The sequence below is a fragment of the Doryrhamphus excisus genome, chromosome 12 (genome assembly GCF_030265055.1).
Source record: "Doryrhamphus excisus isolate RoL2022-K1 chromosome 12, RoL_Dexc_1.0, whole genome shotgun sequence".
NCBI lineage: Eukaryota > Metazoa > Chordata > Actinopteri > Syngnathiformes > Syngnathidae > Doryrhamphus > Doryrhamphus excisus.
This window is the reverse complement of record NC_080477.1, coordinates 16,900,993-16,913,929: the sequence shown is the minus strand read 5'-3', so window position 1 is coordinate 16,913,929 and position 12,937 is coordinate 16,900,993. Positions and strand designations below refer to the sequence as shown.

The 12,937-nt window shown below is 42.6% G+C and overlaps 1 protein-coding gene across 2 annotated transcripts in view; it reads right to left on the bottom strand.

The window, feature by feature from the left end:
• tln2a (talin 2a) overlaps positions 1 to 12,333 on the bottom strand; it is an 81,931-nt gene extending 69,598 nt beyond the window's left edge. For both annotated transcript variants that reach the window (XM_058088979.1, XM_058088980.1), the window contains exon 1: positions 12,138 to 12,333. The gene's annotated coding sequence lies outside the window, so the exon portion shown is untranslated. The remainder of the gene's footprint in view (positions 1 to 12,137) is intronic.
• Between the last annotated feature and the right edge of the window lie 604 nt (positions 12,334 to 12,937).

Genomic DNA, 12,937 nt, shown 5'->3' with positions numbered 1-12,937 from the left:
TAATAATGCTTTGTTCATTTTAATCTGAAAAAAATAATTTGTCTACCCACCAACTATATGTGGTTTCTTAAGTTTTTATTATTTGCCGTTTTATTATTATTATTATATTTATTTATTTGTTACTGATTGATTTTCTTTATTCTTGATTTGTTTATTTATTTTTCATCTTATTTTGTGTAGAAAAATAAAAAGTAAGATATTTGAGAACAGTGGAATGTTTTATCAGAGCTTTTATTGTAGAAAATTGGAACCAAGGCGAAGTTTTTAAATTTTTTTTGGTTTTAATAAATGCGTTTTTTTTTTTTTGAAAACCTGATGCGGCCCAGTCTCACCCAGACTCGAGCTCCAGTGGCCCCCAAGTAAATTGAGTTTGAGACCCCTGATTTATACTATATTGTATAGGACCACCAACCCACCAGACATCATCCAGTTTTATACCAGTTTTCTTAACGTCAATACAACATTGGTTCTGTTACTGCTGTGTTCTGCAAAATACGTCAGGTTTTCCAGAAAATCTCAGGGTGAAAGGCTAAGGGACATTTTATTCTGGGTCACAGCAGACCAAAACAATCTGGAAGACAAGAGAAGAACCCAAGAGAACCCTAAACACTAACCAAAGCTCATCCAAACAGAACGCAAGGTAGGGAACATCACTCACAGAGCTCGGTTTAAAAAAAAACAAAAAAACCCCAAAACAAACACGTTTCACTCGACCAGGTCCTTCACATTAGGACCGACCAGCCTTCTTCTTCATGAGCTGCCTACTTTAATCTTCTTTTGCATCTCAGTAGTCGAGATAGTCTTCTAATCTGCAGTTTGGCTGGACAGCTGCGAGTTAGCAGACCGTCTGCCGCTGCTGCCAGGCCAAAATTCCAATTTAGCGAGCAGCCATGCGCTGACATACATTTCAATTAGGATAACACTCTTATCATTTTCCATTAGCAGCTGTCATAAAACTGTTTTTTTTTTTCAAAAAATGGAGGAGTATCTTTTCTGTGCGTGTAGAACATAAAAGCTCAATATTTATGAATATTATAGTCAAGAACACAAGAACACACCCAACTACCAACAATCCAGCTTCCAGGTTCTCACTTGATTATTCACCTCACACACCTGATTTGTTTAACAGGTCACATGACAAACTGAAAAAGCATCTTGTATTGCTTTGTTTGTTTGTTTTTTTATTTGGAGATAATGTGCCAAAAAAAATTTAAATAGCAAATGACGAAACTTTGCATGTAAAGAAACTAGCTAGACGATATGGAATACGAGCCACTAGACTACACAGAGGTGTCAAAATGGTTGTCCCAAGGGCAGCTAGTTGGTCTTCTAGGCGTGGCAACAATGTGTCTATTGTACAAAATACACTGGGGAATGTTCTAGTATGTCACCAGGCATGATATATACAGTACACACAAAAAAAATAAAAAATACATTTTCCTATCAACCTGGATATTTTGTTACATATATATAAACTTTGAGTTTTCAAACTTTGCCTGAACTATATTGCACCCTTTACTTGCTAAATTGTCAACATGTACCTTTTCTATGTATGAGGTGTGTTATGACGTGGTACCAAATGCAATGAGCTCGGTGATTAAGCGTGCAAACGGCTGGGTTGGATTGGGTTGATCTGACAAATCAAAAGTAAAATTGATCAAAAAGTAGAATTACTACAGCTTCTGCTCGGACGTCAACAAGTAGCAAGCAGCTGGTAAAAACAGCCACATGTCACTTGCTGACTCCGACGCTGTGAACACCGAGGTAGGTTGCATTGCAAGGTGTGCATGAAACATTAAAAAAAAATCATTTTCATGTGCAATGACAAAAATAAATAAGTGGATAATGTATTTTTGAACGTATTTTCTATATTTTCTCAAAACTGGCCTTCGCTCCAACAGACAGCATGCTCAGCACATTACCTTGATTTTTTTCCCCCTTAGAAAAAACAAACATGCGATACCAAATACCAAAAAGATAACCTTTACTACGAGGGATAGCATCATGTGAATTAGCCTGCTTCTTTTTCATTTGAGATGCAGTGAATATTACTCAGAATGCCACAACGAGCGAACACTCTGTCCATCAATGTGCAAGTGCAAATACGCAGCCTTGCAAAACACCTCGTGTCTTTTCATCCTGCTGACTGTCGACACGTTTGCTATAGCCACACGGGGCGGGTAGGGGGGGTGGAATGGAGATAGGTCTAAGCAGACTGGAGTGGCAGAAAAATAAAAAAGTGGCTGAGATAAAGAGGAAGAGAGAGAGCGAGAGTGAGAGTTTCTGTTTCTTGCTTGGTCAGCAAATTGGACAGCAGCACTCGAGGGGACGGAAGGAGTGCACCAGTCCATACAGTAAATGCTGAAGAATAGTGGCATCAATACCGTGGGTTGTTTATATATTATCTCACAAACTTATATATAGTATATTGAAGGAACATTCATTCATTCATTTCCTACCGCTTTTCCTCACAAGGGTCGCAGGGGTGCTGGAGCCTATCCCAGCTGTCTACACCCTGGACTGGTGGCCAGCCAATCACAGGGCACATATAGAAAAACAACCATTCACACTCACATTCATACCTATGGACAATTTGGAGTCGCCAATTAACCTAGCATGTTTTTGGAATGTGGGAGGAAACCGGAGTACCCGGAGAAAACCCACGCATGCACGGGAAGAACATGCAAACTCCACACAGAGATGGGATTGAACCCTGGTCTCCTAGCTGTGAGGTCTGTGCGCTAACCCCTAGACCACCGTGCCGCCAGCTATATATATATTTAGCCAAATTGTTTAAGCAATGATTCATTGAGGGGAAATGAACTCCAGTACGTCCAGGGTGAATCAGAGATGAAACACAAAGGCATGGCAGTTTTCCAACGCAATAACAAGCCCAAACACACCTAAGAAGTGGCCAAAGTCATTGGTTGATGTAAAGGTTGATGTCTCTAACCAAATGGACCTTAGTCCAAAAGAAAGGTAAAAAAAAAATCTCCTAAGAGAAACAGAACGATAATAAAGCATGAGCCTACACGTGTGGGTTTGTTGCTATGCAAGTGTACCAATCTTTCTCATCTCACTGTTGGCATAAGACAGCATTTTATCTTTGACTTTATTTTCCTGCTGTCCACTTGTTCACGAGAACCACTTCTTCATCCATTCCTCACCTTAAAAAAAAATTGAGTTCGTCATTCAGGTCCAGCCAGCTTTAATTCTTAAGGTCAGGACTGTCAGTCAAGCTGCCTCCACCAGAGACGAGCTAAAGCGGGGCGGCTTGAACAAAAGGGAACAACTTAGTCTTGTCATGAAGGACATACGGTCACAAACCCCATTTGCCTCTTGTAAGTGCCATTTCAATCCATCACCGCTTGTCGCTGGAGACTGAAACAGCACCCAGAAAAATAAACGTCCCACCTTCCATTGGCATAAATAATCATGCAGCTAATAGACCTGACTTCACTGCTCTAACGATGAGTTCCATCCTCAAAAAAAGCAACATGCGTTGTCCATGGGAGGGTGGGTGGATGAGTTTGATTCCCCCCCCTCCCACTCTGCTGCATCCTTTCCAAGTAATTTCCCTGAGGGTTTGCACTGCACTGGGGAGATAAGTAACCCAACTGAGGACAAGCCTGGCATTCTAACCCCCCCTCGAGTCCATCTGAAGAGGAATTCCACAATGCAGCATTTGTCTCTTTGCCAGCTGGAGAAGGAGCTGCACACAGGCATGCTGATACGCATGAGTTCAGTAGGAGACTACTTTTTATTTTGACACTGCATACAAGGACGTTAAATAGGCCTCTGGAATAACCTTAATATAAGCAAGCAAAAATATAAAGCTAATGTCCGCATGGGGAAATCGAATCAATCACACTTGATGTCACTTATTTTGACATCAGGTCCTTCCCAAAAACCCACCGGTTCATATCTCTATTATCATTTATATGCCAAACATTATCATAACTTTACATGACCATTATTGCAAGATTGCAAGATGTATATCGCAATAGGATTTTTAGGCCCTATCGCCCTCTCAACAGGTGGATGGACTCCTTCCAACTGGAGACAGGGACCACCTGAATGGTCGCCATTAGACCAATGTGACCCCAGCATCCTTGATGCAACATTCATTCATTCATTCATTCATTTTCTACCACTTATCCTCACGAGGGCCGTGGGGGTGCTGGAGTCTATCCCAGCTGTCTTCAGGCGAGAGGCGGGGTACACCCTGGACTGGTCGCCAGCCAATCACAGGGCACATATAGACAAACAACCATTCACACTCACATTCATACCTATGGACAATTTGGAGTCACCAATTAACCTAGCATGTTTTTGGAATGTGGGAGGAAACCGGAGTACCCGGAGAAAACCCACGCATGCACGGGGAGAACATGCAAACTCCACCCAGAGAGGGGGGAATTGAACTCTGGTCTCCTAGCTGTGAGGCCTGCATGCTAACCACCTGACCACCGTGCAGCCCTTTTCAATCATACACAAGAAAAAGGAATTCAACCGCTGTACAATAAAACTAAAATAAAGTAAAATTATTGCCTATCCCAGCTGTCTTTGGGGGAGAGGCGGGGTACACCCTGGACTGGTGGCCAGCCAATCACAGGGCACATATAGACAAACAACCATTCACACTCACATTCATACCTATGGACAATTTGGAGTCGACAATAAACCTAGCATGTTTTTGGAATGTGGGAGGAAACCGGAGTACCCGGAGAAAACCCCCGCATGCACGAGAAGAACATGCAAACTCCACACAGAGATGACCGAGAGTGGAATTGAACTCGGGTCTCCTAGTTGTGAGGCCTGCACGCTAACCCCTATCCACCATGCAGCCCCTGATGCAACATGCATTAACAAAAAACATCCTTCTAGTGTACCCCATTAATGAGACAACATCTCCAGCCACCTGATTATCCCAATCTCCAAAATAAAGGACCACAATAAAGGTTTACAGCGCTACACTCCGAATGTTGTATCCTCTTCTCTATGACCTCACTTTCTAATCCAAGGCCTGGCAGCAGTCCCATGAACTTGCCCTAAACTATTAAACACTGGGATTGTTTCCCTTATATAGCTCGTTTCAAGTGACAGGTCTGTGAGGCTGTTAGGAGCCCATTTGAGACAGTAAGAAGGTTCTGGCCAAGCAGCAAGGAGGAACTGACAGAATGATTGTGCAGCGGTCGCACATTAACAGGCCACTTAGCGTGCTATTTCTGCTACAGCATGTCTGCAGAGGATGGAAAGGGAAATATATCAAATTAGTTGTCAATAAGGGGATAATAATAATAATAATAAATAAACAGGGGGCTGCACGGCGGTCTAGTGGTTAGCGCGCAGACCTCACAGCTAGGAGACCAGGGTTCAATTCCACCCTCGGCCATCTCTGTGTGGAGTTTGCATGTTCTTCCCGTGCATGCGTGGGTTTTCTCCGGGTACTCCGGTTTCCTCCCACATTCCAAAAACATGCTAGGTTAATTGGCAACTCCAAATTGACCATAGGTATGAATGTGAGTGTGAATGGTTGTTTGTCTATATGTGCCCTGTGATTGGCTGGCGACCAGTCCAGGGTGTACCCCGCCTCTCGCCCAAAGACAGCTGGGATAGGCTCCAGCACCCCCGCGACTCTCGTGAGGAAAAAGTGGTAGAAAATGAATGAATGAATAAATAAACAGCTGGTTTTGTGGAAATGTCTTGGTTCACTCCAAAAAAAGAAGAAGAAACGATACAACCATTACATGTTGCAAGTATGTTAAGAAGATTTGAGGTTTTGAGGTCATTTCAGCTCAGGAAAAAAGAAATAAAACCTAGTAATCCAGAACCCACCAATAGCACCACAACATAACCTCCCAGTGGTTGATCCAATTTATTCGTTAGCATTTCAGCACATCCTCCATTCCTCCAGAGCAGTCCCTTCCTTAGTCACAGTTTACCGCCAAACATTCGCAACAAGAATTTATCCTGATGGGAAAACCAAGAATAGATGCCCTAGGCTGCAGGGTGGTGGGGGTGGGGGGAATTGATGGTCGAGGAGGCTGGGTGGCGATGCATTTCCAGCACAGCCCAAAATGTTCCCTAAGAAAGCTGTGAGTGACTCCGCGGGGGGAATTCCAACAGAGGATTAGTTTCACAAACCACAGCGTCACAGAGACTAAAATAATCTGACGACTGATAGAAATGTGGAAATTTGTCAACAAACGTGTTGAATAATAAGAACTGCCATTTGTTCACAACGTTGGGGACTTGCAGTTACAAGGCAACTGCTGTCAATGTGGCAAGAATGACAGAGGTGCCCGGACGGAAATAAAAATAGGGACTTACGGTGATGGAGGACTTCATGTGTGGTCTAGTATGCACAAATAATACGTGGTTTAAGATTTAGACATGCATCGGTTCAAGTGACAAGTCATTGCGGCTGATGGGAACCCATTTGAGATAGAAAGGAGGTTCTGACCAAACAGCAGGAAGGACCTGACAGAATGATTGTGTAGCAGTCGCACATTGATAGGCCACTTAAAGGGCTATTTCTGCTACAGCCTGTCTACAGAGATTGGGAAGGTTTCTATGGAAAATATATTGCATATAAAACCGGTAGCATGTGGTGCATTTAATGGATCAGAATTCATTTTGGCAGACATTCATTCATTTGTCGCGGGGGTGCTGGAGCCTATCCCAGCTGTCTTTGGGTGAGAGGCGGGGTACACCCTGGGACTGGTCGCCAGCCAATCACAGGGCACATATAGACAAACAACCATTCACACTCACATTCATACCTATGGACAATTTGGAGTCGCTAATTAACCTAGCATGTTTTCGGAATGTGGGAAGAAACCGGAGTACCCGGAGAAAACCCACGCATGCACGGGGAGAACATGCAAACTCCATAAAGAGATGGCCGAGGGTGGAATCGAACCCTGGTCTCTCGACCGCCGTGCCGCCCATTGAAGGAACAATCCCATTTAAGTCGTAAATAGGACGCGTGCGTTTTGCTAGAAATGGGTTCCCTCTGGGGAGCTGAGGCAGGTGGACAGGAAGTGACATCAAATCTCCTAGCTGTGAGGCCTGTGTCCTAACCACCCGTCCGCCGTGCAGCCCTTTTCAATCATACACAAGCAAAAGAGAATTCAACCACTGTACAATAAAACTAAAATTTTAGCCTATCTCAGCTGTCTTCGGGGGAGAAGCGGGGTACACCCTGGACTGGTCGCCAGCCAATCACAGGGCACATATAAACAAACAACCATTCACACTCACATTCATACCTATGGACAATTTGGAGTTGCCAATTAACCTAGCATGTTTTTGGAATGTGGGAGGAAACCGGAGTACCCGGAGAAAACCCACGCATGCACGGGGAGAACATGCAAACTCCACACAGAGATGGCCGAGGGTAGAATCGAACTCGGGTCTCCTAGCTGTAGAGCCTGCGCGCTAACCACTTCATGGCGAATACTTACTACAGACATTCTACAGCGTTCTCTTGGTACACACTATAAAATGTCTGGCTTAGGTCAAGTTGATATCCCAGAATTTCACACTTTGTTGTGATCAAGCCAAGGCATGTGTAACCTTAAACAAAAGAGCCAAATCACAACATTCCAATCAGGGCCTCCTACTTCTGAAATGAAAAAAAAAGGCTGGTGCAGAAAGGAATTGAAAATAAAAACAACTCAATTAGATATTCAACTTTAGGAGGAGTGATGTGTTTTGTCTTGTTTTGTTTTTTCATCCTGCATGCTGTGGAGCTGCGAAAAGCAGTAGTGGTTCCCATGGTGATAGGAAAACTCAAGCTGCCTGGTAACTCAAAGAGTCAATACAAAGCTATTAGTGTACAAGCAACCAAAACACTTAAAATTAAATAAAACTGATTGTGCAAAAATGATGATAATTGGTTGTTTGACATTTTTAGTCAGCTCTGATGTAAAAACATAAAATTAATTTTAAACTGATATTGGATAAAAGTTAATTCGGTGATTTAAAATTGGATCATTTTAACTGCAGCCTTATTCCTCCTTAGGAGAACCAAAGTATTTGATCCCTTGTTTACATTCGGATGAGAAGCACTAAAGTGAAGACCCTGGCATGATGGTGACATGATGGACAGCTATATCATGCTATTTAAGTGTCTTCTTTACGAGTGTTCCAGGACCGTTTGTCATATGACCTGTTACAGCTGTCTGGCTTTATATATATATATATATATATATATATATATATATATATATAATCGAACTCGGGTTTCCTAGCTGTGTATATATATATATATATATATATGGTAAACACTCATTTTTGTTTGGTACACACATTTTTACTGTTCTTGACTCAGATATGACATGAACTCTGTTTTTAAGGCCCTACTGCAAAACATTTTAAGGACCTACAGAATGCAAAAACACTAAAAAATTTGTATGATTCTATTGAAAACAAGTGGTTAGCGTGGTGGCCACACAGCTAGGAAACCCGAGTTCGATTCCACTTAAGGCCATCTCTGTGTGGAGTTTGCATGTTCTCCCGTGCATGCGTGGGTTTACTCCCACATTCCAAAATATCCATCAAAACATGCTAGGTTAATTGGCGACTCCAAATTGTCTATACGTATGAATGTGAGTGTGAATGGTTGTTTGTCTATATGTGCCCTGTGATTGGCTGCCCACCAGTCCAGGGTGTACCCCGCCACTCCTCCGAAGACAGCTGGAATAGGCTAAAATTTTACTTTATTTTTGTTTTATTGTACAGTATTTGAATTCTCTTTTGCTCGAGTATGATTGAAAAGAGCTGCACGGCGGACGGGTGGTTAGCGCACAGGCCTCACAGCTAGGAGACCAGAGTTCAATTCCACCCTCGCTGTGTGGAGTTTTGCATGTTACATTCCAAAAACATGCTCAAAATTGTCCATATGTATGAATGTGAGTGTGAATGGTTGTTTGTCTATATGTGCCCTGTGATTGGCTGGCGACCAGTCCAGGGTGTACTCCGCCTCTCGCCTGAAAACAGCTGGGATAGGCTCCAGCACGGGAGTACCCTCGTGAGGATAAGTGGTAGAAAATAAATAAATGAATGAATGAAAAAGTACTATTTGGGGATCCTTCCCAACCTTGAATAAATGTTATCAAGTTTTGATCTGAAATGGTATACTGAGCAACCAATTTAAAGGTGTTTTGCGTTATTAATCAAAGCGGAAGTGTTTGATAATAACCACAGAACAGTAAAAGTACCGAATTGCATGTGTCACCATGATTTAATATCCAAATATGCTCTTAATGACATAACACTGCCTCCATCATCCAGCATGGTGTCCTCAAGAGGAAGCAGGAAATATGTCATTAATATAAAAAAAAACACTATGACAGGACCTGACTGTTATGATTGACTGTGATCAGGACACTTCCTGTATGAATGTGGCACACATTATGTATCGTTCATTTCCTTCCTTTTGTGTTCCCCCAGTGGCTTGTTTTCACGCAGGACAAAAGCGAACCGATCAATAAATTAGCCATGCACAGCTAATGAGGAGTCTCCCTTGTCGGACAGGCTCCGTCCCTAAACACAAGAGGTTAGTCACCCAACAGTTTCAGCACTACAACACCTGAACAGCAACGCGGTGAAGAGAGCACGCTGCACATGGAAGGGTGATTAACATTGCAATTCACGACCACCGTCACCAAAGATGATGACAAAGCTCTTCATTCGCCCTTTGCATTTAAGGAAATGATGCAGTGCTGCATGCGGACAAGAGATGCAGCGGTACTTAACAAGACAGGAGAGCAAAAATGACATTTTCACACAGGAAGCTGAAGGGTCTGGATCATTAAAATCACGAACGCCATTTGGAAACGGAAACAATTGTGAGTGTGCAACTCGGATAACTGGCAATGTACCGTCACCACAACATTACTCAACTATTAATGTCCAAAACGGGTGGCACGGTGGTTGAGAGGTTAGCGTGCAGACCTCACAGCTAGGAGACCAGGGTTCAATTCCACCCTCGGCCATCTCTGTGTGGAGTTTGCATGTTCTCCCCATTCCCTATTTATACATAGAATATTTTCATATCATACTTGTTCACTGCCTTCTAAATACGTTTTTTGACATGATTAGAGCCCTGAGTTCAATTCCACAATTGGCCATCTCTGTGTGGAGTTTGCATGTTCTCCCCGTGCATGCGTGGGTTTTCTCCGGGTACTCCGGTTTCCTCCCACATTCCAAAAACATACTAGGTTAATTGGCGACTCCAAATTGTCCATAGGTATGAATGTGAGTGTGAATGGTTGTTTGTCTATATGTGCCCTGTGATTGGCTGGCAACCAGTCCAGGGTGTACCCCGCCTCTCGCCCGAAGACAGTTGGGATAGGCTCCAGCACCCCCGCGACCCTCGTGAGGAAAAGCAGTAGAAAATTAATGAATGAATGGCAACAAAAATGGATACACTCCCCATGAGAATGTCCAAATTGCACCCAAAGATTTGATTATTTTGAAGGATCAGTACATTTACACCGGTCATTCCGAGCTGTACGCTGACGCTGCCATGTTTTCAGCTTCTTGTACGGTGCATGATACATAGGTCACAAGGTCGAATTACACCTTCGAGCCTATAGCTACATCCACCATTTGTGTGTCTAGAATGCCATTCAGCCACAATAGCATTGCTACCTGGGGACGGATAATGTGCCGTGATGCAGTCAGCATGCTGTATATCTGCAATTTTACAGGGAATAAAAACTGTCAAGGTTTTATTATTGTGAACCGCCTTGCTTGTTTTGATGGTTTGTGTGATCGCACCTCTTTTTTAGCGTCAAAGTAATCCACAATAATAACAAAAACTGAGGAAAGTTGAGCTCATTTTAGGTCTCGGGCTAAAGGTTAAAAAAAGAAAAGCAACAATGTGAAGCAGGGACATTATATCACTTATCAAGTTAGATAATGGCTGCACAGTGTACGAGTGGTTTGTGTGCAGACCTCACAGCTAGGAGACACGAGTTCAAGCCCACCCTCGGCAATCTCTGTGTGGAGTTTGCATGTTCTCCCCGTGCATGCGTGGGTTTTCCCCCCACATTCCAAAAACATGCTAGGTTAATTGGCGACTCCAAATTGTCCATAGGTATGAATGTGAGTGTGAATGGTTGTTTGTCTATATGTGCCCTGTGATTGGCTGGCGACCAGTCCAGGGATTACCCCGCCTCTCGCCCAAAGACAGCTGGGATAGGCTCCAACACCCCCCGCGACCCTCGTGAGGATAAGCGGTAGAAAATAAATGAAGGAAAGTTAGATACTACAACCAGTTGCAACCTTAATATGCACCTTACCCCAAATAAACACTGTGTAGTAGCCACTTTATGAGGAAATACAGTATAACCAGTAGGATTATTTTACTTGTTCTCTGCACACAATTTATCACCTTAAAACAACCTGAGATTTGGACATCTCTCATTTTACTTGACTGTACAGTACATAAATAAAATAAAATTATTGAGCATCTTCCTGCTTAAACCGTCCACGCAACACTACATTAAGCAAGGCAGACTACTTGCAGACTGTTCCATTATATGAGAAGGGGTGTGGCAGTGTAGCTGATACATGCAGCAACCCTCACATACAGCGTTCAATACGTGTAAGGGTCACTTTAATGCACATCCTCTATAACGTGCAATAGTATGGACACTATTCAACATACATGGGGCTGGTGAATGCCTAACAAGGGTAATAAAACAAAGTTCCAAACAATTGACATGGTATATTAACATGGCGGAGCCGGTGTATTCTACAACTTGCCCCCTCCGGCAACTCTCCACATAGCGAGTAAGCCCAGCAACAGAGGCCGCCAGAGACGCCTCCTCAGGCGGCGTGCTGCAGCCACACGAGTCGGTGAATCCACCGGCGGTTTGATATGAAGGCTCCACAAGTTGCGCGTCGATTCAACGAAGCATCTCAAGCCAACTTCAACGGCTAAGCAGACACACAACAAGCACCCACGCATGCATGCATCCACACACAAGGCATGCGGGGTTTCCAGTGTAAAAAAAAAAAAAAAAAAAAGCCGGATAGATAGAGAAGGTCAGGCGGCTTTCGGCGTGTGCCGCAGGGGGAGATGGGCGCCACACTAATCCGATTGTTGCAAACATGCCTACCTTCACGAGCTCCACTGGCGCATCGCAGGACGCACGTTGGCGGACACTTTCCGCTGCTTTAGCGGCCAAATAGCATCCGTCTTCTGGCAGGGAAATTTCCAAGTGACCGGACTTACTTGCATGTGTGTGCGCGGTGTGTGCGTGTGTGTGTGAAGACAGCGGCAAATGTGTGTCTGCGCGTAAATGGGGAGGGGGCAGTAATCCACCAGTGGGGCAAAAAGGAAATACGTCACTTTAAATGGCCATTACTTTGTAGTCCATTCACACACTAGCAGGAAGAGTGCATCAAGTCATTCTTATAGAAATAACTGATAAGTCATGATAATAAGGAAGCCTAATGAAGTAAATAATAATAATAATATGATATATAAATAATAATATAAATAATAATATAATAATATGATATATTAACGTTGACTGTCTAAATATCAATATCGATAAAATGCATTAAGTTACATGTATTTTAAACTACAGTACTTAAAAAAGTGCTGAAACAAAAGATGAATACATAATTGAAAATAAATGACAAATAAATCGAAATAATTATGTTAAATTTTATGCACAGTGATTTGAACGTCTACAACTAAGTTTTGTTTATTGTGGTAAGATTTTACAATGTGATTATATCAATAATTCATATTTATAATAAATTATAAATATTTTATATTTAGTTTTTTCTAATTAAATAATTATTTTCTGAATTCTGCGATTTATTTAAAATTTATATATTTTTGTGATTTTTTTCTGGTGGAAGTACATTTTAAAAAATTATATATTAAACAATATATTTTTTGATCATA